Source organism: Conger conger, chromosome 12, assembly GCF_963514075.1.
Source record: "Conger conger chromosome 12, fConCon1.1, whole genome shotgun sequence".
Lineage (NCBI taxonomy): Eukaryota > Metazoa > Chordata > Actinopteri > Anguilliformes > Congridae > Conger > Conger conger.
Window position 1 is genome coordinate 25,097,081 of NC_083771.1, and position 24,994 is coordinate 25,122,074.

Here is a 24,994-nt window from a genome sequence, read left to right on the forward strand (position 1 = left end):
AATCAATTTGATTCTCATTGTGGGAATATATGTCATAATGTTGTATGTAATGGATTTCACTGGTCCAATTTATATTGTATTTGATGATTTTATCAAAATAATAATATGCTGCCATGTTAATGTTATGCAAATAACTGGGTATAAATTAGGTCTTTTTCTGCATTCACTGAATATAAACTACAGGGCTGTAGCATGTTGTCAGAGATCTGTGCTGATACACCTTGACTGAGAGCAAGCTGAAGTTAGGGCTTGGTCAAGTTTTTGTGATTCATTTTCTTTGTTTTTACACCAAGAGGTTCAATTAATACTTATTATTATGCATGGAACCTTTACTGGACCATTTCACTACCTTACCCTAAAGACAACACGGTAGCTCCCATTAACAGAAATGGCTAGCTATGTGGTTTGAGACACACACTGTAAGTTGTATGTTATATGAGGGAGGGCGTACGATGCAGCATTATCATCTCACTCCAGCTAGCAAAATGTCTATGTGTTTTCATGCAGAGCAGGATGGGAAAAGGCTTGGGCCTTAGTAGCTAATGATAGCTAGCCACATTAGCTAAGTTAAATTACAACGGCCAGAATAGGCCATCCCGGACTGCTGTACGTTTTCTGTTATGTAAACCAACTTAGCTGGTCTCTTTTCATCACCCTCACCTTATTGGAACCGTCAAGAAATCAGGACAGAGCGAGTGTGACTAGCTCTGGTTGCTACCACTGTCTCTCGTTATTCTGATGTTCGGTTAGAATTTAGAACGATTCAAGCTTGGAGAAGTTTGTGTCTCCCCAAGTCTCTGGATAAAATCTATAATTTTGAGGTCTAATTCAAATGTAATAAACTCTGCAGCCAGAAAATCTGAAAAAGCATGCTTGTCTCGAAATTACCCACAGATTGAGGGATTTTTTGTAGGGATTCATTGGATTAAATTCAAGTTATTTTTGCGCAAAAAGTAAATTATTTTATATGCGTTTTTTTTTAGGTATTCACAACATAGGCTTATTTAACATGGCTTAACATAACTGTACCAAAATGAGTAGTTGGCGAGCCTGTTCCCATTGCAGTAGACCTGCAAAATGGCATTGATTGGTTTTGAAACAGGTGAGAAATTGAGGTTCAAATTTAGCTGCTTTATACATTTATCTGACCAAAACAAACATGTATTGCTGGGCTATAGCCATGGAATAATCATTTAGGTTTGGCCTGACTTTCTTACGCCAAACGAAATTACTGCTTCAGTCACCCCTCATGAAAAAAGGCTTTACATCCGAATGCCTGGAGAGAGCTGTAAGTATGACGCATTGGCCATCTTAAGTGCTGGCAACCAGCAGTTATTCTGTTTGATTCATAATATGTCAAAACCTTTCCAACAGCAGTATCTACTACAACCAAAAGGTAAGAAACCCTCAAAAAATAGTCTAATTATGCAGCAAGTGATCATCATTACAGTCAGAAGAGGGGTACAGAAAGGGTCCATTTATATTGTAGACAAAAATATCCGCAGTATTATAACACTGACTTAACCAAAAGATTACTTTACCAGTAAAACTAACTACTGACTCTTTGGTGCACGTTCCATATAGTTTCTCATAGAAGAGCATCACATCTGAAAACATTCACATTTAAAGGAAGAGCCCAAAGCTACTAAATGGAGATCAATTCCTACAATCAATAAGGCGCATGTCCCAGACAGATTTAAAAACCAGTCTCACTGCATTACATGTCCCACATGCATATTGTAAGACTAGGCATGGCCATATTACACTGCAAAGGTTAAACTGTGGAAATGTAATTTTGTATATTGCTCTATTTGCTCAAAATTACAGGTGTGATTTGATTGATGACACTTCCAAAGGTAATAAATAAGTATACAGTATTACAAGCACAATCGTGATGAAAAATGGCTGCAGGCCTTGAATGTTTATCATAAAAGATTGCAAAATTGATTGCAAAAAAAAAAAAAAGTTTCCGTTATGATGAAAACAGTGCATATTTTGCAAGTGGTATCCTGGTTTATTTTGCACCGTCACAATTTAATCAGTCTAATCATGTATAATCATGTCACACGAGTTTAGATTCAAACACTGATCTGCATTTGCTGACATAATTGACTGTTTGCAGTGTTATATTTTGCATTAGTTTTCTTGACCTACATTTAACTCAAGCAGACACATTTTGTCACATCAATTTTCTGACAAAAACAATGTTTTCTGCTGGAATCCCAGATCTATAGAGGTTATACACATAGAATGTTCCAGTTAAATTAGTTAATATTTATATTGTTCATAGTGTTTCTGGCCACCTTGAGACTGACAGAACATTCACACACATTTTAAAACAATAACTAACAAAAAATCCTTTCGGACATTTTTCTTTTTAAAGCTTACAAGAATGCTTCTAGGCAGTATTTCCTTCCACGGTGACCTGGAGGCATTTGTCCCATTACGTTTTAAATCCTATCATCCCTGCTATTGATCCTAATTACGGCACCTTTACTATCGCCATGCAGACCTATTCATAATTTATAGGCGCTATAAATGCTAGCAGTTATGCGTGGGTATTTCCGTGCACCTGTGCCCCTTGACTGACTGACTGGCTGATTTTTAAATTAATCTGTCTGAAAATATTACAGCCATTTTACTGATTGCATTATAATACTACACAACACCACAACATGGTAGTCAACGCATTCCGCGATGACAATGATGTTTAAAATGACTAAGAACCACACTGGGATGCAGCCAAAGAGCTTTGTTGAAGTCAACATCTTCCTAACCCCATATAATTCCACCTACCAAGGTATGGTAATTTTAAGTTAATTTTATTAAAACAAGTAGTTCGCATCTTCTGCTAAAATAATACTCAATTTTAAACTAAAAATTATTCGTGCTTCTAAAAATACTGATTCAGTCATGGGCGTACGACAGTTGGGTGTAAACTCGGTGGAGTAATGGAATCCAAAAGAAGGGAAAACGTAAGTAGGCTACGCACTGGCATGCACAAATAGCTATACCAACAAAGAAGGGAGTTATTTTTAGAATAATTTGTAGCCTACTCCAAATAACGGTGTTTACCCGTATCTATTATTATTTTCAGATTAGGATCCCAATTATGGTGTCCCAAATCTGTAGCTATCTGGACACCATCATTTGGAATCGTTTCCTGAAATGAATAATGGAGACGGTTTAACATTTAATATATGTGTATATATATTTGCTTTCGGTCATAATTACACAAATCTGATCAGCCTAGTAGAAACACTGTTGGTTACACATAGGTTTGCCTTCCACACGATGCTTCCGTATGCACTGTAAACGGCTCCATTGCAAAGCATCTCTCTTCCCAGCTATTTTTTGTGAGGGATTCTTGGTGTTCAAAATTATCCTCTTCCAAGTCATTTACTGAAACCACACGGATCTCCCATCCTGTGCATTAGCATACAGAAGGAAGCGAACTTTCCCAGCATCTCAAGATAAAACAGCGAAGGCATCATGCGCCCCAACAGACAATAGAAGTAGCCTGCTACTGTGGACATCTCCTTCCTTATAGACTTAGCACCCACGGCCCCGTCACCCGTAATTTACCTTGAAATCAAATTGTATTCATATGAGGATCGAAATCCGCCTAAGGAAGCAACGGAAAATCCGAGAAAGAAGGCATGTTACTCCATCCTCGTACGCATAATTTCCGCACCCCGTCATCGGTGCTTAGGTTGTGGTAAGTGATGAGGGGATATGTGTGTATTTAAGAGGGTGAATACGGTCGCTGTGAGTAGGGGGCGGGGCGTGAGCGCGCAGCCACACAGCGTTCACTCAGGCGTTAAGGGAGGGATGGGAATAGCCAGGCTGCGCGCTGCGCGTACCCGCTGAACCCAGATGCAATCTGGGGGAAATGAAGGCTGGGCACGACGTTACTACCCTGGTGACCTCCGCCGTCCCTGAGCCCGACGTTAGCGCTGTGTATGGAAAAGCTTGGAAGGTGGTAACAGTGTAACCAAGTACAATTGGTGCCATACTTTGGCAAAATTAGAGCCCTAGGGATTTGCTGGCCCAAAACAAGAATGCCACCCATGTCTTCAGCTTGAATTGTGTGTGTCTTAAGGATGCTTGTGGCACTGAATGACTGCATAGTGCCAGCACCGGGCTCTGATAAAAATGTATAAATGTTATGGGGTGCCAAATATGACATTAGGCACAATAATTTTTCTGTGCATTTTTCCCACATTTTAGCAAAATATTTTTTCCTTACAATGAAAAAAGGATCTTTGAAATGGCAGGTGTAAATGTTAAATGTGTTATCCCCAAATTTTCATGATCTATCCTATCCTCATCCACATATATATATATATGCTAAATGTTTTATTATTTACCGTTATTAACGGATAAAACATTTAGCTATATATTTCACAAAATATATGAAACATTTAGTTAAATATTTAGGTAAATGTATACAACATTTAGCTAACTATTGAAATAAATGTGTGAAATATTTCGGTAAATATTGAGCTAAATGTAATGTATGTAACATTTGGCTAAATAAATATTTATTATATTATATATTTTGTGAAATGTTTCATACATTTAGCTAAATATTAGTGAAGTTTCACATATTTATAAATTAATATGCTTTACAAATTAACTTTTTTAACTTTACAAATACAGTCCACTCCAAAAGTATTGGAAAGCACAGCCAATTCCTTTATTTTTGCAGTACACATTTGAATACAGTTGGGGTTGAGATAAAAAGGTGAACACGAGACAAGAGTATTAGCTTCATTTTTCAGCTTTCATTTTCTGGTATTTACACCTAGATGTGTTAAACTACTTAGAACATAGCATTTTGAATCAGACCACCCAATATTAGTCTGATTCGAAATGCTATGTTAATATTTGGTAGCACATCCCTTGCTTGCAATAACTGCATCAAACCTGAAACCCATTGACATCACCAAACTGTTGCATTCTTCTTTTGTGAAGAAAAAAAAAAGAAGATATACTTGACAGCATATCCTTGACGGGCATACCGCCCGTGACCTGTCAACATTATCAGTCTGGATATTTTATTTCAGGTTGTTCACTTTTGTCGATGCTGAATGCATACGATGATGCCATAAAATGTACTTTCAAGCCATTGATTTACCTTTACAGTGATTTAAATTGCTTTTAAAATGCCATTTAAAACCCATTAATCTTTAGAGATATTTGGGTGGTGGTTCCAGGGTACAGTGCAGTTCTGGGTAATGAAGGAGAATACCTGCCATTACGGCTCACAGAGGATCTTCTTGGTGTGTCTGATTGCCTCCAGGTTGCTTAGAGTAGAGGTGAAAGGATGTTTAAACTCAGCTGTCTATTTAATGAAGCCTTCATGATCTGTGTTAATGATATGCACCCCCCACCCCAATAAAACCAAAACAAAACAGTGGAAACCAGATGAGGATTGGATAGAACAATACATCTTGTCATGACATGAATATTGAGATATATGTATTTACATCTTTCCATAAATTTTGAATGAATTTAAAGTGCCTGATTGAGAACAGAGCAGAGGAGAGAAAGTGAAACGCAGCTTATAGCCTAGTGGCTAAGGAGCTTGAATGGGACACGGAAGCTTAAGCTCCTCTGTTTAGTCTAATCAGCTGTAAGTCACTTTGGATAAAAGCGTCAGCTAAATAAAAAGAGTAAGAAGGATCTGATTCTGTCCTTGTGTATATTCTGTGATTGAATTCTGTGATTGCAGATAAAATGTTAATACATATTCATAGACTGTGCACAGAATGCTTACAATTAATACTGCATATTCAGATTTTTCCCCTCCATTCCCTGATTTTGAAAGTGAATTTGCTATTTTAGGAATAGCGGAAGCTTCTAATGTGCTGAGTCCGTTAGCGCTTTGCCCGGAGGCCACGCTTGAAAATAACAGTTTTGAAGACTAACCGTTACACAACATATCACCGCATAATTAGTGGGATATATTTTGGCACATTTTCATGAAATGATGTACATTGTAAAATCAGCAATAATGAGTACTATGATGTAATGCAAGCAAAGCAAAAGGCCTAAAGAACATACCTTGGGCCAATAAACATTATGAAATGAGCATTCTTTGAATTGCATATCAAATTGTATAATGCATTCACAAATGTCTTCAAATTATTTTTCTTTAAGGCCAACACACTCTTATGTACTATATTTTTATCAACCCCCACAATGTATTCTCACAATTACTGAAAATCTTATCATGGCATCCTGGTAGCTTCACATATACAGTATAGGTAATTAAGCATAAAACAACAAATCATCCCCCTAAAACATCAATCAGTTTCTGATCATTTCCATAAGCTGATGTTTTGTATTTGACTTTTTTTTTAAACAGAAACGGTGGCACGTTGAACATCCTTTTGGAAACCGTGGGCGGACTGACTGACGTAGTACGGTTTGTTCCTATAGTGTCTGAGAAGGAATTCTCCGGTCTTATAGCATAAGTCCATGTCATTACTGATTCGGGCAACACCCCTAACATACCCACCAAACAGGAATAAGCATACCTCAAAGCCTGCTGTAAAATGTTGCACACTGTTGGGAGAAAACATATCATTCAACACAGAAACCGTAGCAAAACTTTTTCAGATTGAACATGCCCCTGGTCAGAAAGACACCATGTCGAGGCCTTGAGAACCGTCATGGTCTTGATATTAGCGTAACTGCCACCTGATCTGCACTGACACCTATTTCTCATTTCAGCTCATCTACCTGTGTATATATACCCGTATGTTTTCGTCTAGTATTTGCCATATTGTTATATGCTTCTTTCTTACTCTCCAGCATTTACCTGATTGCCTGACCTGTGTGTTGACCTGTTTTCTGTGATCAGTTTTCCAAAATCGTCCACTACATTGCTCTCCTCAAGTTGCCCTCCTCCAAACAAACTGCCGAACTGCTATTCTCACATGTATTTGTTATACACGGCTTACTGCTGGAAGTCACATTGGACAGAAGTCTGCAATTCTCAAGCTCCCATTTTTGGACTACTTTCTGTTCGCCCATCGGAGCCAATTACCTTCCGAATTTCATCTGCAGATCAATGGCCAAATTGAGCGACTCAATCAGGAACTTGAGAAAAGCCTACAGTTCATGGGGGAGAGGTCCCCCATGTACTGAGCTGACTCACTGACTCACAGTACGCCCACAACTCTGCCAAACTCCTCCACAGGGTTGTCGCCATTTACCTGCTGCCTGGGGCGGCAGCCCCCTCTCTTCCTTGAGGTTGAAAGAAGTTGAAATGCCTGCTATCCTCGTTTGTCACACGCATCGGACAAAGGGCAGAGTGTCCGGCTATCGTCCCAGGACATTCCCCTCTGCACTCCCTCCCCCAAGCTAGTCGCTCGCTTCATCTGCACCTACTCCATCACCAGGGTCATCGGCCCCTCTGCTGTCCAACTTAACCTCCCACCTCCCCTACACTGCATCCCGCCGATCTTCCGTGTTTCCCGTATCAAACCCTTCATTGCCTCCCGATCATTCGAGATACAATTTTATGTACATTAAAGGTACATAAAAGGCTTGTCAGAGTCGCTACTTTCACGTTTCTCACATTTTTGCAATTACCAGGGCTCTTTCAAAAGGTTTCTCAGCAGGTGTGTTACATTACATTACATTACATTACATTATTGGCATTTGGCAGACGCTCTTATCCAGAGCGACGTACAACAAAGTGCATACCCATCACCAGGGATAAGTTCGCTGAAAGACCCTAGAGGGAAGTACAATTTCAACTGCTACCTGTACAACAAAGATGAGGATGAGGGGCAACTTTTTTTTCTTTTTCTTTTTTTTTTGAACAAAGAAACAAACAAACAACAGAGCAAAAGTGACCACTGAGCCAGTGGAGGGAAGTAAGCAGGGGGGTGATTTGTCTAGGGAAAAGGTTAGCTGATGAGTCTTTTTCAGCCCCAGATGCAATAAAATCTTTGGCAGCTTTAATACTATATTAAGTGCAGACGCATGTTTCTAGCTCTGCAATCTTCGCCATCAACCCAGCAATAAGCTCACATTTGTTAAAATTAGTGCTACAGGTGGAGAAAGAGTAACTAAACATATTGCACACGGAGCCAGGGAGACTACAAGAAAGAGAAGCAGGGATGAGTGAAACCAGAGAGCTAAGAACCATAGTCTTGGTAATGTGGAGCAGAGATGGGGACTCGAGTCAGCAACTCGGACTCGAGTCGCCCTTGAGTCGCATGTACACGGACTCCAGACTCAGAGGCTCAACTTCGACTCACCAATAAGGACTCGTGAACAATAACAGTCTGCCAAATGGCATTGTGAAAATGACAAAGTGAATAATATCACAGCCAATTTCAATTATTTATATGAAAGACACTCCTTAGTTAAAACACACTCAACGCCGTTTTACACGCCACACCGTGCACCTTTTAGTTGTAACCATAGAAACACCCTACCCTGTATTTTCTGGATTAGCTAGTTCCGCAAGTTGTGGCCTTTGAGTTTAAAAAGTTCAGGCTCATCGAGCCAAGCAAAATGATTGCAACTCACAAAATGTGGAGAATTAAAATAAAAGATGCGGGAGCACCACATCTAATTTCAACAGACATTTGAAAACTCATTCGGAAAGGTAAGTCAGTTTTCTAGCACCGGAGCTATTCAGTGATCCCACCGCTGTTCAGTGTTGCATTAACGAAACTTGGATAAACAGTTGTGTTGGCCAAATGACGCTTGTCAGACTCAGTATAATGTTTGTGTCACCGTTTAATCAGCATATTTTCTTATTTTGTTGACTGCCAAGTTTTAGTGATGTTGGAAATAGAAAACAGGTGCGATGGATGACAATTCTAAAAAGGTAATTAGTAATCGTTAGTAATAAACCTATCCTGCCCTAGCATTAGTAAATTAGTAAATGACATGCACGAGAAACATAAGGTAACATGAACACATGATTAGTTTGTTAGTTCTACCCAATCCTGATCTAGCGTTAGTAGTTTTAGTAAATAGACAAATGGAAACAATTAGGGTGTGAATGACAGAGAGAGAGAGAAAAGGCGGAACGCAAGGTTTGCGGAAAGACATGTAAAAGTGTATGTTTAAATAGTAACCAGTCTACGTAACAATAAACATAAATCAAAACATAATACAAAACGAAACTAAGACGATAACCACTCAACATAACAAGGTAATATAATCGTAACGAAACATAACTAGACATGGCGAGAAAATAAATCGAAACAAGAAATAAACTAAACAACATGATGAACCTAGACTAACATAATACATGATAAGACAATACGAGACTAAGACAAAATGAATAAACATAAAACATGGCGAGACAGACCTGAAACGTGACATTTTCATTGTCAATGTTCACACAAGCAGCTGTGTTTTCAGTGAAACGGCCATGTAATGTAAAGTTTGATCAGGAGCCTGATAAGGGGTTGCACTATTTTAAAAACCGTTCAGTATGGTCTTTAAGATCGATATGCAAGCAGGGCAGCGAGTGATTTTAAATGTCTTGTTAGGTAACGTTATGTACTAGTTGCATGGACATTGTTTTGTGTTCCAGTGTCATACAAATATGAACTGTATTTTCGAGAGCTTGTTTGTAACTGACGTTAACATTAAAAGCTACTGTAGAACCCGAGTGGCATGCACTGTAGTTGCATGCAGTTTTGAAAAGATTTATAATTTTACTATGCAATGGTGCAATCGCCTTCCTTAGGATTCCTAAGGTTTTCCTAAAACATAATGTAGATTTGTAGTCCCCAAATCATAGCTCCCGATTTCTCGCATGAGCAATATCTGGCCTCATTTGATTTCTTTGAATGATTAAACTAAATGCTTAACAGTTACCTTTCATTTAAAAATGTAAAAGTAAGTGTATATTAATAAACCAATGCTGCAAAGTGATTAAAATTATAACTATTGAGTCACAGATGCAGATTAAGCCTAGTCCTATACTACATTTAATAGGAGATTATCCTTATCCATTATCTGTGTTCATGTAACTGGCCCCTATTTTGTTATTGACCATCATCTTGCAGCCCATGGTAATGCTTACATTATGGTAATTTATTTTATCTTATTTATTGATATATCAATTACCTACCACACCAGACCTGAGGTTTTGGCAAGCCTTTCTCCAGCCATCCACAGAAAGCAGGTAGAATTAGGTTCGGAGTAATAGTACAAGCAGATGAAAAATAAAAAGAGTATGTAACAATATACAAATACCCACTGCACCATCCGTGCCGCCAGATGACAAAATATGGTACAAAATCCGATTAGAAACATAAAATAAATTACAAAAACCTAGTTGCCTGACAATGGGAGGGCTAATGGCCTTTCTCAATTATTATTTATGTGGTATGCGGTCCTGCCAGATAAGTAGGCTTTTCACACCTGGCCTGACCCCTCCCTAAGACAAAGCCTTTCCACAAACTAATACATTTTTTGATTCAATAATTTATTGAAATCGCCACAAAAACTACAAAAAATGAAGATGCCATTCACAAATACCTCAATTTTTCTAAACAGTTCCTGTTTTGTTTAGCTGCAAGCACAAGGGGGCATCACACTCTTTGCACTTCCACAGAGTATTCTGTTTTTTTCCCAATGTCTTGCAAAAGGTAAGGTATTATTTTGAGATGTAATGGTTAGAATCATTCATAAATTCAGAACAGAGTGGTAACTTACAAACGCGCATTACTGGATATTCAGACAAACACAGAGAGAAGTTGCAATACAGCACACATATGATCATAAGAAATACACTTGCTCTTGGAGTTGGTCTGTTTAGCTTAGTTATTTCTACTTTTTCTAAGAATGCTGCTTTTTTTAAGAAATGCACTCATGACGTCCAGTCATCCGTGCCATTTTCCGTAATTAAACGTGTTCCATTCATGAAAAATGTTTACCTCACAAGAAGTAAATAGCCTGTGTTTCTGTATGTTGTTGTATCGTGCTTTACAGTTGATGTTCTCGCACATGGCATCGCCCCTCCCCTGCCAGAGAATAGCCGGTTTTCTGCATACCACTGCATGTCACTCATTAACAATGTTCCTGCCCACTGAACTGCTGCTCACTGGATGTTGTTTTGTTTTTCACACCATTCTGAATCTGAATTTCTGATATACTGAAACCACCCTGTCTGGCACCTACAATCATTCCACGGTCAAAGTCACTTTACTTCCCCATTCTGATGGTTGAACCAAAGCCCCTGGCCTGTTTCTGCATGATTTTATACATTGCAATGCTGCCACATGATTGGCTGATTAGATAATTGCATGAATAAGTAGGTGTACAGGTGTTCCTTTTTCACCATACCCCACAAATGTGCCTCCTCCCTTTATGTGAGAGATTATGCCAATCAGAATCAGTCACTCATGCGATTATAGGAGAGGCTATCACTGTGATTCCTGTGCTCTCTAATGAAGAGAGGCCATCTTCTCTAAACTCACTGGGTGCTCCGCTGCTGTGCAAATGCAGTGGTAAATTGCCTCTGTGTTAATGAGCCTATTTAATCTCGTCCAGTAGTGTTCTGCCTCCCCAACTCTCAGTTATGCATTCACTCCATTGGAGAGTTTCCATGGTGATAGCCCCCTTCCTGCTGTTAAGTATGTGAAGCCCCAGGGCTCAGTCAGAGTGTTGCCATCTTTGGTTGGAGCAATATTTTGTAAATTAAGTTCCTAAGACGCGTCCGCCAGCCAGGATGGTGAGAAGCTTATGAGATAAATATTTGTGCTTTGCATTCACTGTACTGTATGCTTTGGAGACTTCAATTTGTAGTTAACATGATAATACTTCATGAAGAACGTACCAGTCAGTCAGTGAGCTCGTCCAGGCCTGTCATTCAGACACAAGGGCATCTAGCACTGTGGCCCGACTGGGCTTCTCTGCCTCTACACCATGAGTTTGCAAGCTGCCCCACACACGTATAACTGGCTTCCTGTCTAACAAAAAACTAACAAATATCAGTGTGAAATTTACCTCCATGCTGGAAAAAAATAGCTCAAGCTTGGTTTTGAAGCAGCTGGTAGCTGGTTGATATCGCTCGTTGCATACATGAATGTGTGTGACAGTGTGAGAGAGAGTGTGAGAGTGAGTGTGTGAGTGTGTGGAGGAGGTTGCATACCAACCAATCGTGGACTGGTGTTGGGGAGTGGAGCGTGATTGTGATTATGGTTCAGGGGCCTTGCAATCATTATTTTATATGAAAATTAGCTTATATATTTCTGGGGGAAGGCACAACATTCTGGGTGGGTGAGCTTGGTCACCTCAGGCCTACAATTTTTTATATTACCTATGACTTTTATCACAGTTGTAATAAAGAAGTAATTATGAATTTTACGATACATACTTTTGAATATGAGCAGACAGAATAATAGGGAGCAGCAACAGCTAATTTTGCAGAATATGTGGTTTGTCTACAGGATAATCTGCAAAAATATGCACAAAATCATGTAATTTCATATATGCGTAACAAGCAGTATGTACAAGTAACAAGTATACTGTACAAGAGGGAATTTAGTTTTTATGAAATGTTTGAAATTACATTCCTTCTTCACTGATGCTCCAACCTTGTTTCACGGCAAAATGTGAAATAGACCTGTTGATCCATTCCGAAAAATGTCAGTTTCATAGTTTGACCTGTTATTTTTTCTCATTTTCTTTTACATATGTGAGATATACACACATCTTTATAGAAAGTATTAACAATAACAACCCCACATCAGAGCAGGGTGCTCTGCCACAGTCGAATATTTCTCTGTTGACTCAAGATGTCAAGCTAAAGGATGCATTGGAAAAAACTGCCCCCAGGTTCAATCTAGTGATGGAAAAACAACCAAATCCCCTTAAAATAGTGCTTCCTGTTTCTACTGGATGAGCTGTGTGAAAGGAAATGGAAACCACAGACTAAACAAAGATATACACTCAGTGAGCACTTTATTACTTTTTAGACTACTGCTGTAGCCTATCCACTTAGAGTTATGATGTGTTGTGTGTTCAGAGATGCTGTTCTACATCCCACTGCTGTAATGTGTGGCTATTTGCATTACTGTCACCTTCCTGTCAGCTTTCACCAGTCTGACCATTCTCCTCTGATGTCTCTCATTAACAAGGCTTTTCTGTCTGCAGAAACTGCTGCTCACTGGATTTTTTGTGTTTTGCACCTTTCTCTGCAAACTCTAGAGACTAGTATTCATGAAAATTCCCAGGAGATCAGCAGCTTCTGAGATACTCAAACCACCTTGTCTGCCACCAACAATCATCCCACATATATATATCTTTACCCATTCTGATGTGAACATTAACTGAATGCATTGCACTGCTGCCACACAATTGGCTGATTAGATAATTACATGAATAAGTTGGTGTAATAAAGTAAAAAAGTGCCCGGTGAGTGTATATATTTGAGAAGGGTGCATTAATATGCATAAGGAAATATATTAATGACATGCATTCGACTTATGAAATAAAATTGGTATGTGGTTATGTGCATTCTGTAGCCAATAAATGTCCGCATGGTGTTTTCACTGTCTCAGTATTCCGGTCAACTGTTAATAAAAACCTTTTTCACCTAATACAAATACTTTTGTATGAAGTGTAGAACTAATTACTGTCTCATTGTCATTGACATGTTCCCTTGGCCTTCTTCCCACAGAAGCCTTTTTTCCCTGAGAAAATATTTGCTTGTTTTGAGTGTAACAGCTGCTATAAATAGCCTCAGCTGAAGAGGTAGTCATGGTAACGTCAAAATGGATGCATCTGAACACTGCGATGGCTCACATGGCCAGAATACATTATTTCTGAATAAAACTCAGTTAAGCTCTCAGGCTGATGATACTTCACCCTAAAGACCAGATCATCTCTCAGTAATTAGAATTATGTTACTATGATCACTGAGTGAAGACAATGACAAAAGTCTGTTCTCAAGTGAACACCACTTTAGGATATGATGATATGATAACACTGAAAGTTATGCATATGCATGTATAAACAAAAAACAAAAGGGTTGTGAAATAGTGACTGTTCTGAAACTTTTCAAACACAGTTGATGAAATTGATGTTGAATTGTTGTAGAGTATATTTCAGTGTTCATTGTCTTAAATAGCTCTCCTTTCTTGCCACTTTCACAGTGTCTTCACACTGCCTTTGAGAAAAGTGAAAGTGAAGGACTTAAAAATAGCAGATTAAAAAATCTGCAATCAGCCCTTCCCTAGAGTCATGTAAAGAGGACCTATTTATAGTCATACAGTACACTGCTATAGTTTAACAATGCTCTTTGATATGCTAAAACAGCAAAGGTTTAAATATACCCTAATAAGCAATAATAATTTTTCAAGCTGTCAGGCAGTTAATAAATTGCAATGCTACCTTGCGTTTTAATGAGCAAATTAAAATGCAATTCTATAAGCACGGGCAATGAATTTCTATTGTACTTAATTTCTGTTTTAACTGAGGGAAGTAAACTTGTTTTCCCATGTGAGAAATGTATTTACTGTGCCATGATCTTATACATTCCATTTTAATTACTGTACATTTGGTTGGATGAATTCTAAACTGTAATGGTGCTTGACAATACAATATCCCTACAGAGATTAAAAGGATGCTTTAGCTAAGAAGTGGACTTGAGAAATGGCTCTATTTCAGTGTGCATTAGAGTATCCAGTCACTGGGGCCCTTTCCAGCCTGGGTGTTTCTCAATGGGCTTGTGCTGTCCTCATCCAGTGCTGGTTAGAAATGTTGAGAGGAAGTTCCCAGGCAGTTTCTCAGAACCCCATGACATTCTTCCCCAACAGGAGCCGTGGCTGCTCACACCAGACACATACTGAGGTGCTGAAAGCTGTAGCTCTCGCCAATCTAATTAGCTTTTTTCACCACTGAAAAAAGAGGCAGTGCTGCTGGTGATCTTCATTATGACAGACTCAGAAGAGGAGAGACACGCTTTGACAGTACATTGAACAAACAGCCTTGTGATTCATCAGTGACTCAACAGAAAGCTAAAGTCATAAATGTAAATGATTGAATTCACACTCTATACTCAAATGTCTGCATTTCTACTTCAAGCACAAGTGCAATGTGTCTATGTACTGTATAAGTCTACAATGTATTAAAATACCTCATTTGAGTTTTAAAGTTGAAAACATGAGGAATGAGATGTGAGTGGAGTATTGTACAATGCAAGGACAATTAGACTGCATGGTTTGTGGTTCATTCTGTTTGGATCATTAAGTGCTTTCACTCTGCACATCCTGGCTGCTGAATAAAATTTGCTGCAAATTAAAACCAAAAATTGGGTGCTGCAGACTAAGGTATCTTGAAAGTAAAACTTAGAAAGAAAGGTCACACTCTCTTTACTCTGATGTGGTTTTAATTGCCAGTGTTCTGGCAGGTAGCTGCCTCCACCAGCGCTTTAATTTGCAGGAAAAACTGTAAAAAATATGAAAAGGAAAAAGGATCTTAAGGAACGTCCCACGTGTTACTAAGCTGATAAAGGCACAGATCTCGCAATCAGGCCTGTAAGCATGTGGAATAGTCCTGTGCATTCTTCAGGGCTGTAGAGTTACCTCAGTGTGGCTAGATTTAGGACTAAGGTAGCAGTGGCAGCCAGTCAATAGGGGCACATGTGGCACCGCCCCACCCACAATCTGTCAGTGCAGAAAAAATGAAATAAAGCTTTTTTCTCATTTCTGTCAGTCTTGGCTGGACACGGCTCTTGCTTCCGGCTGTGGGGCTTACTTGCGCTGTGCCCACATGGGTGTTCAATTGGAGGGGCGTGTTTTCTCTTTCGGGTGATTTATTTTGGCATTTAGCATAGGCCATAGATATGCTATTCCCAGAAGCCCAGAGGAGCCTTTGCTAGAGCGAAGACTGTCCGTTGTTGGTTTACAGTGGGTGTTCGACTGCGATTCTAACGCTAGCCTGGAGCTGAAATGTATTTATTATTATATTATATTCATATTTATTTTTACAGGATAAGTTGACTGAGCATGCATACTATTTGGCAATAATGCCCTGTTAGCCTAACACCCAAGTAGCCTACTTTTTTTACTTTTTTCAGCTATTTTTTGAGATGCACCGCTGTGTGTATTTATTTGGCACACTTGCGAGGCAGATGTTTCTTGTACTCCTTAGCCTGTAGCCTATTGTTACGGTAGTTGCACAGTTGTGTTATTGTAACATAATTAAATGATTCTGTGTGTTTTCACTCGTGTGGTTAAGCTGTTTGTGTGAAAACTGTTAATGTGTTCAGAATGAGAACAATCGATTGCTTGTGATTCCTTGTTTGTCAGTATTTATGCATGTTTTGTAGTCTAATATGTTACATCTGCTGGTCAGTTGGAGATTTTATTTAAGACCATTTTTCGCACTGTGAAGGCAATCCCTTCGGCTTAAAGAAGATCAGCTGTTCGAGTTACAGGCTTTCTGTTTCTCTGTTCTTTTTGAGTTGCTACCCTATGAAAAGAAGCTGAGTTGAAATGTATACATCCCTTTGTGTATATCACAATATCCCTCTAAAGCCTCTTGCCATCTCGGGTCATTTTAATTCATTAATTCATTTAATTCATCTTTCACTTTGTCCAAGAAACTAATCCATGCTCAAAAGACTCGATGGAGAATCTCTTTGTCGTCCAATGTGAAGTTGCCATGTGAAGTATCAAATAAACATCATGACAAGGACACACACTGTCACAATAGGCAGAGCAGAGGAACCATGCACAGACACTGCGATGTAGAACAATGGCAGGTTTAATAGCAGATGAAGGGGCAGACAGAGCGTAGTCAAAAACAGGCTAAGTTCTAAAACCGGGAGGTCAGTCCAAACAAGGCAGAGGTCCAAAAGCGTGATCCAACGAGAAGAGTCAAAAGAGCAGGCAGGGGTTATAAACAAGAGATGCAGAAACTGAACAAAAGCCAACAAGAAAAACCAGGACACAATGCCACAAGGGCAAAGGCACGGGAACAAGGAGGCTAGAACAAAGGGGAAGGAATTCAAGGGCTCGAGACTCAAAAACAGGACATTACATTACATTACATTATTGGCATTTGGCAGACGCTCTTATCCAGAGCGACGTACAACAAAGTGCATACCCATAACCAGGGATAAGTTCGCTGAAAGACCCTAGAGGTAAGTACAATTTCAACTGCTACCTGTACAACAAAGATAAGGACAAGGGCCATTTTTTTTTTTTTTTTTTTTTTTTTGAACAAACAAACAAACAGAGCAAAAGTCACCAAAGTTAACTATCCAAACACTGCTTACCTAGCCAACTAAAATACTGATACACAAGTCACAGAGACAACAATTAAGGTTCACAGGGAGGTAGGGAGGGATGGGGAGAGGTGCTGTTTGAAGAGGTGTGTCTTCAGCTTGCGCTTGAAGGTGGGGAGGGATTCTATAGTTCTGACCTCAACGGGGAGTTCGTTCCACCACCGTGGAGCCAGAACAGACAGTAGTCGTGAGCGTGAGGTGGAGGTTCTGAGAGGGGGAGGTGCCAAGCGGCCTGTGGAGGCTGAACGAAGAGGTCTGGCAGGGGTGTAGGGTCTGATGATTTTTTGCAGATAAGCTGGGGAAGACCCTTTAACTGCTTGGAAGGCTAGCACCAATGTTTTGAATTTGATGCGAGCCATGACAGGCAGCCAGTGGAGGGAAGTAAGCAGGGGGGTGACGTGTGAGTATTTGGGAAGGTTGAAGACCAGACGAGCTGCTGCATTCTGGATGAGTTGGAGGGGTCTGATGGCAGACGCTGGGAGGCCAGCCAAGAGGGAATTGCAGTAGTCCAAGCGGGACAGAACCATCGCTTGGACCAGGAGCTAGGTCGAGTAGGGGGTGAGAAAGGGGCGGATTCTCCGTATGTTGTATAGGAAGAACCTGCAAGACAAGACAAACTAGCAAGGTGCAACTGAAAAGGACAGGTATAAATACACAGAGGAATGACAAACTAGGCTGGGCATGGGAGTGAGGGCAGTCTAACAATTAAACATCAGATGAGACACATGAAAGGGTAATAATACAATAATGAGGGGGAAACGAAAACGCGGACTGGATTCACAAAGTCACACATGTAATACAAATGGCTCCGGACTAGGGAGTAGACAATTGTACAGAATTAAGGCATGTAGTGATAGGGGAGAGCAGGTGTAAAAATTTCACTGAATGGAGGCAAGCAATTTAGGGATAAAACAGGGAGGCAGAGTTATAGAGCAGTATTGAAGTAGAGGTAGAGTTAGTCTGTGAGTTATGTGATTTCATTACAAATACCCAAAACTCATGAATGTTAGTTAGACGCACATATTCGTGTGTTCATATAATTAGTACTGTACAAATTCTATGTTAGTTGGGATTAGTATATTAGTGCTATCTGCAAACATGAAATGGAGAGAAAGCAGGAAGTAAGAACAGCGAGACCGAGGGAATCGTGGGATCCACCCAAATAGTGAAGCATGCAGACAGGGGAGTGGGGATCAGAAAACATTCTGACACAGACATCAGAGGTGAAGACGAGTGCAAAGACTCCAGAAAACCAGACATGAATATGAAAACTAATACATTTACAGAAAAATACTGACAGAAATCAGGATCATAACATATTAATATGCTTGGTCACTCTATAGTGCATACAGTATGTATGCATACGCATTTTATGTATTTATTTATTTATTTGCCCATTAGTTGCACATGCTGTTTGATATTTGAGTTTTCTTTCCTCATGTGTCTAATCTCCTACCTTTCATATCAACCAGTTTGCTTTGTCTGGGGGCTGTCATTCAAATACATAATTGTTGAATTTAATCAAACCTGAATTAGACCCAGGATTTAAAGGGAGAAAAATGACCCGTATGACAGACCAGAAATTTACCTAAATTAAATCCTGAAAATTGGTGAGTTGGTTGCAAGGCTGTCATAGATGGAATTAAATTAATGGAAAAATGAAGCTTCCATCGTTATTATATTCTTATGTGTTGTCTTCATTACACCAGTTCTTTCTGTGAGGAAGGACTACAGTGGACTGAACCGGGCTGCTAAAATTCATTTTGGTGGCTGACATTTTGCAGCAAATGATGGTTGTCATTGAGGAGAAAATTGACTCAGAAGATATAAAATTACCTAAGGCAAACATGAACTCCCAGGGCACAGTTACATAGCCTCTGTTAATAGACACTTACTTCTGAGAGCATCCCATGTTTTTGCAGGTGATGGCTTTGGAGAGCCATTGCTGTTAAGCCAGGCATGTAATATAAATCTGGGGAAACTGGGGATTCATTTTTGGGCAAATATTGTGTTTGTTGTAGGCTTGCATACTAAATAAAACACTGGTGTTGTAACTTTGGGAAAGGCTATTGTTCTGATCTATATATATGTTACATTACAGTTATTTAGCTGATGCTTTTATCCAAAGGGACTTACATTGATAAGACTAGGCATGGGCCAATCCACCCCTGAAGTTACAAGATATTATTGTGGTTACACTGGGGCTTGAACCACCAGCCTTCCAGGTCTCAGTCAAGCCCCATAGCCCCATTTAAACAGAAGACATAATACGGACCTTTGCTTTGGAAATTAAAAATGTAATGTGTGCCAGCTTAGAAATAAGTCTTGCTATTCTCTTCATTTCTCTGGAGAGAATTGTTACCAGATCTTCCCATCTCAGCTCTTAATATGGATCTATTGTGTACAGTGAGTGTGACACAAATCCTCTCCCACTGTCCCATGACTTTCCAGCTTGCTTACAGCTCATCCATTCTGGATTGAGCTCAATATATGGTAAGCGTGTATAATAAGGTCCAGTTCAACATATCGATTTCCTGTGGGAAAGAGGTCATTTTCCCACCCATCTCATAATTTTATGCTTACTGGTTATATCAAACTGTCCTAAGTACAAAATTAGATCTGTGTGTGATTTCCCAGACACAATATTGTAACATACTGTATGAATATACTCTAAGAATTGTTTTTGGGGGCATGCATTAAGTAATAAACAAGCAGCTATTTCCTGATGAGAACACATTGCTGGTATTTATATTCTGTGTTCAAAAGTATTGTCTGACATCAGGGGATGTTTAGCTACTTCCTTGCATTTGGTTTTGAGGAATTGGACATTCAAATTGCCCTTTACAATCCGGCATCTGAAGGAATTTAAACATGATGGATGATTCTGCCTTTCAGTGGAATGTACTTTATGGTCCAGTAGAAGTCAATGGGAGGTAAAGAATTAGGCCTTGCACATTTCATGGCCTTATCTATGGGCATTAAAGTCAATCAGAAACGTATACATTTAATGCAGTAGCTCTGCTGCTTCTTATAATCCAGGAGTTGAGCTGTACGGCCATGACTCCGCTGGTTTGTGCCTCCATGACTCCGCAGGTTTGTGCCTCCATGACTCAGCATGTTTGTGCTGCCATGACTCAGCATGTTTGTGCTGTCATGACTCAGCAGGTTTGTGCCTCCATGACTCAGCATATTTGTGCTGCCATGACTCAGCTGGTTTGTGCCTCCATGACTCAGCAGGTTTGTGTCTCCATGACTCAGCAGGTTTGTGCTGCCATGACTCAGCATGTTTGTGCTGCCATGACTCAGCAGGTTTGTGCTGTCATGACTCAGCAGGTTTGTACACCCTGCACAGGACCCTGATCCAAAGGAGCCGATAAGCAGTAATGTGATGAGACATTAAGACCCAATGAGTGTCCCTACCTGAGAAATGTTGGAGCCTGATTCCTACTTCTGTGACGGTTCTGAAGTTCTATTCTGATGAATTTCCAGGCGCTACCTTTTTGTGCTGCTAGAGGGCCTTGCTGTATTTCTTTCAGTTTGGTAATTCATTTCACTTTGCCAATGAGCGGTGCTCAGGCAATCAATTCCCTTGTGCTGATGACTGATTCCAATTGTCTTCTGTGTGGTCTGATTACCAATGAAGGTCAGCTGCGTGTCTTTCTATTTAAGTCATGCTTTTCTTTGAATCGGTGCTTGTCTGTTGAATTCTCCATTTCGCACTGTTTTATTTTATACTATATGAGGTCTGTGACTGTTTTTGGAGGCTGAACACACAGAAACTTTTCACACGTTCACCTTCACATTTTATTTGGTGCACAAATGTCAGACACACGACAGTTGGAAACAGGATTCCTCTGGGAATTGAGACCCAAGCTGCTTCCTTCTGTCTAAGCCAAGTATTAGTGTTGGGGCTTTCAGTTTATTGCATCCTTTTTCGCAGACTTGCCCTCATTGGCTGTTCATCCACATAGTTTATTTCCACCTTGTTTAAAAGCTACCTTTTGGAAGGAAAGAGCGTAAGGCTGAGTTAGTGTGGACCTAGGAGTACTGAGGCCCTCTGTCGGTGGTTCAGACTGCCTCAGACTCCCTTCAGCTTTGATCAAGCATAAGGGATAACTCAATGTTCCCCCTATCCGTTTGCAGAAAGGATTCTGCAAAGGACAGCCGCATTGCGTTTACTTTGGTATAGCGAGGTGTTTCTTTTTGTCACTTTCATTTCTCATTGTTTTTGTCTACATTTTTGTCTGTTATTGTGCATATAGCACTAAGGCTCTATACTCCACTGTCGGAGGTAACATCCTTTTCGAGCCTTGTGCACCCCCGATAGTCTGGGGTGCACAAGTTCTTTACGGGAAATCCTCATGGCTGTTTGTGTATTTATCTTGCTTCTTCTTATGTCTCCTGCACTGGTGGTGGAGCCGAGAAGCATATTGTAGTTATGTCAATATTACTATATGTTTGCTATTAGTGTGCAGTTTCACCGGGACTAAATGCATGGTTGTTGGGAGACCACCCCACTCATTGAGAGCCTCACAAGACTCGCCGATCACCCAGGGGTCTGTGTTGAATAACACTGCAGTAGGTGCATTCAATTACTGCATTTTTAAGTCTCCTGCACATTCAGTATTGTGTATGAGTCCCCCATGACCCTGTGCTGGGGTTCTGTGTCTGAAACCCTGTGACCCTGTGCTGGGGTTCTGTGTCTGAGTCCCCCGAGATCCTGTGCTGGGGTTCTGTGTCTGAGTCCCCCGTGACCCTGTGCTGGGGTTCTGTGTCTGAGACCCCCGTGACCCTGTGCTGGGGTTCTGTGTCCGAGACCCTGTGACCCTGTGCTGGGGTTCTGTGTCTGAGACCCCCGTGACCCTGTGCTGGGGTTCTGTGCCTGAGACGCCCATGATTCCGTCGCTGTTCGTGTACACTCCTCACCTATGTATAAATATTCCTGTTTCATCACTTGAATTACAGTGTTAATGTTTTTTGTGTATGCTAGTATTAGGGTTAGTGCGGAACGGGATGTCTTGTTTTTCTTTTGTTATCACTTTGCCATTCCAAGTCCTTGGTAGGCTATAACGCAGTTGGGAGCCTGCATAGTTTTCTCCCTGGTGTTGTTTGTGTACCAAGTTATTACTTGCATCTAATTTTGTCTACCGTTGTAATCAGTAGGACGTGAGGTTGAGTTTCCCTGTTGTTTGTTATTTCCTCCCATAAGTCAGATTACACTTCTCAACCATTTTGAAAGGTCGTTTTATTGCTTGGCTAATTGCCGGGGAGTTATTTATTGCCTTTCTTGTTTTCCCCTTCCTCCTCCGGGGTGCAACCCTTGTCTCTAGGGATGTCCCCAGAAAATATTAATGGTTCTCACATCTTGTGGATAACTTTCAGAACCCAATTCGGTCATGTTTGGTCCTCCGACCCCCACTCCCTGACAGTGTCGTGCGATAAAAAGGAAAATAGGTTTCGCATTTGTACCTCAGCTAAGGTCTGTGTGGAGCGTCCCGTTGTATCTATGGAAATGCAATGCAATGTCCTTGCTCCGTCAGATGTAAGTTTGAAGTCACATCAATTACAAACATGGCAGATATGGAGAGGTGGATCCACAGGTCGATAATTTATAGATCACGCTGTCTGAAATAAATACTTCAGAAAGGCTCATGTTTACATTACATTTTTACATTACAATGCATTTAGCAGATTCTCTTATCCAGAGCGACGTACAATAAAGTGCAGATCGAACACAGGAACAAGTGTGAAGAGGACCCGAGAGCACGGTACGGTTCCGAGTCCTAGCGTGACCATACAGATACAATCGGAACCCTTGAGGAATACATGAACTTACAAACTAGCATACCACGGTTGTACAACCGTACAATAGCTAATATAAAACACAACAATATCTGTCTATAAGTATATAAGTGCCATTATCGTCTATGTCATATACAAGGTGGTGGTGAGGTAGGGAGGGAAAGGTGCAGCCTGAAGAGATGAGTCTTCAGTCTGCGTTTGAAAGAGGTCAGAGACTCTCCCATTCTGATATCCACAGGGAGGTCATTCCACCACTGTGGGGCCAGGACAGAGAGCAGTCGTGAGCGAGAAGTGCAGGTGTGGCGAGGGGGAGGTGCCAGACGGCACAAAGTGGATGAACAGAGAGGTCTTGCTGGTGTATATGTCTTGGTAAGTGATTGACTGTATACAGGGGCTGATCCCTTAACTGCCTGGTACACGAGCACCCAAGTTTTAAATTTGATGCGGGCCATAACAGGCAGCCAGTGGAGGTTGCTGAGCAGGGGGGTGACATGTGAATGTCTGGGAACATTGAGTACCAGACGGGCTGCAGCATTCTGGATCAGTTGTAGGGGTCTGATGACAGATGCTGGAAGGCCAGCCAGCAGAGAATTACAATAGTCCAGGCGGGACAGGACCATTGCTTAAGCTGAGTGGAGTAGGTGGTGAGGAAGGGTTGGATTCTCCGGAAGTACAGGAAGAACCTGCATGCCTGGGTCACCGTAGTGATGTTCCCAGAGAAGGACAGCCTGTTGTCCATCACCACTCCAAGGTTTCTTGCACTAGGGGATGAGGTCAGTGAGATGGAGAAATCGGAGAAGGGAGAGGCTAGAGCAGGGATGAAGATCACCTCCGTCTCACCTGGGTATATTCCTTTGCTCAAAGGAAAGTTTGGCAGCCTCCTAACTTCTAGCTCCTTGAAGGAACATTTAACAGGGTGCAATCTCCTTAAACATGGCTTACCTTGATTGATTTCTGGGTCAGGCAAAGGACAAGGAGATGGGAGGTGAAAAATAAGCGATTGGAAAGAGCCCATGGTTTCATCAAGGTAGAGTTATGACTGTGCTCTGGCAGCCATATTTTTACGGGTCCATTGCCATGATTCCATGATGGTACGTTGCCCAGCTGAGCTGCTAAGTGTGAGCCAGCACTGGGGCGCTCCTTTATGGAGCGATGGACTGTTTATTCCTGGGGCCCTGTAGGCCCTGCAGGATCAGCTGGTGGCTCAAAGGGGATGCTCACGCTCCACTCTGCTTCCACTTCCTGTTTCAATTCCTCTCTCTGCATTCATTATACATGTATTCATTTCAAGTGTAAATGGTGCAAATGTAGTGGTGTAATGCAGAGGGAAAAAATCATCAGGGAGTTAGGCACAAATAACGAAATGGCTGTATTTAAAAATAATTAAATTTAATTATTGCTGTCCCTGCCTTTTACTACCATACACCATAATTATTATTATTACAATAATAAAGCACAGCAGTTCCGTTTGTTTTACTGAGATGCTGTGATATCTGAGTGGAATGTAATTAAGACCGTTCCCCACCGCTCACAGTAAAAGCAGCAGTGTTAAATATATTATTCTACATCCTTCTTCACAAGCTCCTGGTGTCCTAATATGTGTCCATGTTTCATTACACTTATTTAAGACTTATTGCTACAAAATAAAAGCAACTCAAAGTCCAGAGTAAGACAAAGTAACCATTCCAAAAAAATATTCAAATTAATTTATGAAGTTTCAAACCACTTCCATTCTGAATGTGTTTACTGTCTACTGTATTTTATATTGTTAAACTGGTCTACACTGAAGCAATGATGAAAGATTTTGGTCTGAAATTGAGTTCCAATTTGCATTAAATAGTTCTGAAAATCATGCTGAATAATGTGTTTTCCAGTTTCTAAATTGAAATCAATAATGTAATGGCTTAT

General features: G+C 40.5%; 1 protein-coding gene across 1 annotated transcript in view; it reads right to left on the minus strand.

The window, feature by feature from the left end:
• plppr1 (phospholipid phosphatase related 1) overlaps positions 1–3,736 on the minus strand; it is a 41,508-nt gene extending 37,772 nt beyond the window's left edge. Inside the window, exon 1 of the mRNA XM_061263338.1 lies at positions 3,586–3,736. The gene's annotated coding sequence lies outside the window, so the exon portion shown is untranslated. The remainder of the gene's footprint in view (positions 1–3,585) is intronic.
• Between the last annotated feature and the right edge of the window lie 21,258 nt (positions 3,737–24,994).